Below are 5,482 nucleotides of genomic sequence, written 5' to 3'. Positions count from 1 at the left end.
TCATCGAAGTCTTTTAAGCAATTATTGCTGTGGTAATATACACCAATACTTTGTTTGCTATGGCATAGGATTTAATTTTGAGTAATCGGAATCAATGTTTAAAATCATGTACTGTATCTAGTGAATTCTAAAATTGAACAGTCTACAGAGTATTAATTTTTCTACAAATTTATTACAAGTGTTTTGAAATTATTTACTCGGAAATACTAAAAGAACATATGAAAAAGTTTCACAGCGGAGTTAAGAACTGGTTTAGCTTCGCAGCACTTCAACTTTTAACTAGTTGCGGGCTAATGTTATCGTAATTAGTTCGATTGCATTATAATTAACCATATTAATATTATGAAAACTTATGCAAGTAAATCCTTTAATAAAATAATGAAAGGATTACCGAAACAATTTTTCTTCAATAAAAAAATGTTTAGTGATTAAATAAAAAACAATACTATTCTTATAATATAATAGATATAATTAATTACTACACATTTATAGGTGAAACATGGAAATACATATTAAATTAACATTTGAGATTTTAATCCATCACATTTTCAAATGATCTCGTTTCTTTTCTCTCAGTAATATACAATAATTTAAAATGACATAATGATTTTATACGTACTGTAGAGTTCACTAGTATAAATATTTTATTTATTATAGTCTTTTATGTTGTATCTGTTTAACAAATGGCAGTATATGATTTAAACTGATAGTATGAGCAATCATTTTTATGCATGCCGATTGGAAATTAGGCCATTGTTCAATTCCTAATGGTTTGTTGTGGCGAGTAGACATATTGTGACATATGTTTTAGTCCACTTTACAGAAATTATTAATAATTGTTTAGATCCTGTACCTGTATAATAAGATCCTGTAATATAGTACCTATAATATCTTTTATAGGAATATTATTATAAATGATGATGTACATGTAACTTTCGGTTCATATGAATTACCATGTTTTGTGATACATACGAAATTGAAAAATATCTATTAATTAGCGTACTATAAATTAATTGCGATATTATGCAATGTTAGTAAAGAGAGCAGGTAAAAATGTATTGTACAGTCTAAAACAATTTGTTTCAGTTAAGAAGTAATTAATTAGAGAAGTAATTAATTAGTAAGTAAGTAGGTAAGTAATTAATTAGTAAGTAAGTAATTAATTAGAATAAGAAGTAATTAATTAATGTGATACATACGAATTGAAAAATATCTATTAATTAGCATTGATAATTAATTAGCATACTATAAATTAATTGCGATATTATGCAATGTTAGTAAAGAGAGCAGGTAAAAATGTATTGTACAGTCTAAAACAATTTGTTTCAGTTAAGAAATAATTAATTAGAATGTTTGATGGAAATGCTATTGTAATATTTGTAATGTAATATTAATTAATTTTACCACGAAAATTAATAGAGAAACAAAAACCATTAAAAGTAACTTGTAAAGGAAACAAAATCGTTAATTACTCTGAAGCGACATATTTCTGAACGTTTACTTTGAGAAATGTTTGTTCAAAAAAATTCAAAGTCAAAGTCGACAGCTTCTTTGAGAAGCGAATTTATATTGTGAATTTCTTACTTTTTCCACTTCAACAATTCAGACTCCTCTAAATAAAACTGTTTCATTAAAATGATGAATCTTGGAAACTATTTATATTGTTCTAAGCACATATTGTATTCAGCCCGGAAAGGGTTTTGGTAATATAAGACCGAAAACACACGATTTTAATTGAAAAACTGGTGTGTTCCTTTGAATTAAATGTCTAATAAAATTTAATTAAATTAAATTTCTAATTTGAGAACTGTATGAAACTTCACATGCAAGAATACATATTTAGGAGAATCAATATTGAATGGCACAAATTCAGTATATTTTAACTATTATAGTCTTAAGATATTGCATACACCTTTACTTATATTTAGGTAACACTGAATTCGATGGTGGTTCATGTTAAACCAAGGAATTCGACTAAGCGTCATTGAAGACTTCCACCAGCTGACACAATTTACTAAACGGGATTTAAAACTTTAAGTCTTTTTTGTAATATTGTCTGTCCGCAAGACATCTGAATAGTAAACTTCACATTTTGCACGAAACCTCAGTGAAGCCTGTTACGTGATAAGTATCGTAAAGTATACCTACCTTTTATTGTCATCCAGAAAACGAAAGAAAATTAATTTAAAATAATATATGACGATTTCGTTGGATTAACGACAAATAAAACGTTTAAATACATTTTATTTATATTAAATTATAATACATTATTTATATTAAAATATTATTTATATTAATATAAATACGTTAGTAATAAATTAGTAAATAATAATTTACTAATTTTGGATCTACAACTTGAATAGAACTATAAATTTCAAATAATATAATAATAATAATAATAACATAATACTTGTATAATTGTTGTTATGATTTATCATAAGATACAATTGAGTATTCTTTTGGTTTAAGACATGTATTTCAATCCTCTTATGGTAGATACATTACCCTGACTTTACCTAGACTCAATTGCTTATACCTTAAAGTAGAGAGTGAAAAGTGATGACTGTTCAAGTGTGGAATTGCTGTAAAGACTTGTACTTACTTGGACTTTACTCTCATAACATTTATGTTGTCACTACTCCTTGACAGTATGATTCTGGATAATATAACACAATTCCTGTTATAGCTGTTATCTTGAAATAGCGATAATCCAAAACTTAAAGGGAAGCATATTATTTCTACTGATAGGATATGAATTCAGTTCTAGTACAACTGTATACTCCTTTTGTTTAACGTTCAATTTAAACTGTTTTAACTACTTTTATTTCGATAAATAAATATATTAAACGTTATAAGTTTTCATTTTCTAATGCAATATTAAAAGTACGCAACATTATTTACTGAACTGTGTAGAGTACAGCTACTTTCTTAGTTTATTACTTTATAATATTTTTCAACTTATTTATTTAAAATTAGATTATGGTAATTTACATTTTGTAAAGGGGTCTGTATTTATTCGGATATTCACCGAGAAAAAAGATTACTTACTTTCAGAGCAGTAATCGTTAAAAAATGTTTTAAACCATTTTACTTTCACTTTTTGATTACTGATACAAAGGAGTCTTAACTTTGAAACATACCGTTATGGACCACATGAACATCTTTTATAATTTTAATTAGTGTACGGATATCATAATGGAGAAAAAACTGTTTTGCATTCAGCATTACCGTACTTTATTCTTTTCACAGTTATTGGAATTTTCCTTCAATATTGGAAAACTTCTGTTACGAATTGCTTATTTTAACCTAGATTATAATTACGCGTTAGGTTATTTATTCACCTGAGGAAGAGATCAGATTGCAGATCTCGAAACTTCGAAACGAGGTCGAAAATAAAAAAATATTGTACTTCCTTAACAACCTTCTCATCATCAAAAGCAACCTTGAATCAAAATACTCAGTATGTGCTTCTTAAATATGTATTTTCTTGTTATAATAGAGTTATCCTTATCAGGATAAATAAAGCTTACCAACAACCATGTGTAAATTAAATATTTAAATATTTTCTCTTTATATTGAGTACTTAATGTCTATTACAACATTGTCCATTTATAATAGCACACTATAAGTATACCAGACTCCACACTATTATTCTGTTGGAACCACTACATGCATATCTTCTGTTAGTTACAAGTTTACTTACACATAGGCTTACCTATTCAGGTACAAGTTTGAGCAGATAAGCGTCACAGCGAACTTCCTAATGGTCATGTCACGGCTTACATGCGCAACCATTAGCTATCGCATCAATATTACAAACTTACACTAACTACCTTAATACAAGGCTGAGGAACAATGGCTGTAGTAGACCTACCCTGCACGGGTCTGTAGTGTTTTAACTAATATATATTAACTAACAATTGCAGATTTCTTGTAAGGAACCGTTTCTTCATATGAATGAGAATAATGAGGAAAATATAGTTATTACTACCTTACAGCCCTTATACACTCAAACAAACACATACAAAATATGTCATTTTATACAGACTGTTCAAAATGTTATGCACACTGAAGGGATCTTGAAAACTATAACAGATACAATAAAGATGTGTGTAATAACAAAGAAACGTGGTTAAGTTAATTATAGGTTGAATCGTTCACTCTCGCTGCGCTCAATAACCTGTTTTGCTCAAAAGTTTCAAATTTTCACAGCTCTCTTAATAATAGGTATATTGAAAAGTTTTTTTGCATATAATCTACCTTAAATGTCTTCTAGTTTTTAAATATTATAAGAAAAAGTTTTACAAGACAAGCAAGCAGGAGATGTAGGGTTCAAGTATACTTTTTTAATGCAATGACTCATTTTTTACTCAATCTAAAGGAAGAAGTTTTTTTTTTAATTTTACTTAATTCTTTATTTAATATATATTTTTATCCAATAAAAAATCATAAATTATATAAAATCTTGTAGGTTTCATCTAACAATTCATAAAAACCTGTTTTTGTATGGTTTATTATAGGATGTTTTTATAATATTCCAATGGTAGGTAAACCTAATTGATATTTCACTGCACATACTGTTGGAATCAACTGCTTAGTCAAACACAGAAATTATATTACAAGGTAAGTCTAAAAGTGACTACAAGATTAATGAGTGTTAAAAATCTTTTGCCAAGTATTTCGTCTTCCTACTATAGGTTAATTTGTACTGGTCATTTAAAAACATTTGTGACAGAAACGGCCAAATACACAATAATTGAATCGGAAAAAAATAATGGCTCTGTGGGGAACTGGTAGCACACTCACCCGGCAAGTGAGATATTCGGGTTTGAGTCCCGGCGGAATAAGTCACTCCACGAGCATAACCCACAATACGAAGCAGTACAAAAATGATTGAACTCTTAAATTTCCTAACCATGGACCATTAAATAATATGTACCAGATATATGACTAATTTTGTCGAAATAATATTGAAGGCTTCCATCATATTTCATAATAAATGCTTTCACTAAATAGGCTACACCGTTCGATTTTGAGAATTGCGTGTCAAACCTTGGGTAACTGCTGGTAATTTATATATTTGGTAATTAATATATTTAACTGTCGCCAACATATTGTTCATACTGCAAATAATATTCGTATTTCATTCGTATTTAATGATTATGTTAAACTTCACCATATATTATAGGCTGAATTTATATATATATATATATATATATATATATATATATATATATATATATATATGTATAAACGAGAGATTACTGGTTTGATTTGTGTATGTCAATGAAATAATTAATTAATAGCTTTGGCCATTTTTTCTTTAAAATTTTTTCATAAAATTATCATTGTTGTAGAATGAACGTTTTACTTCACAATGTAAATGTACGAAATACATATTTATTTGCTTTTGATACATTATGTAATATCCCAAGCTATCCCGAGAGAAGATAATGTTCACAATATACCACACTTCTGATTA

Source organism: Homalodisca vitripennis, chromosome 4 (assembly GCF_021130785.1).
Source record: "Homalodisca vitripennis isolate AUS2020 chromosome 4, UT_GWSS_2.1, whole genome shotgun sequence".
NCBI classification, from domain to species: Eukaryota; Metazoa; Arthropoda; class Insecta; order Hemiptera; family Cicadellidae; genus Homalodisca; species Homalodisca vitripennis.
This window is presented reverse-complemented; position numbering follows the sequence as displayed.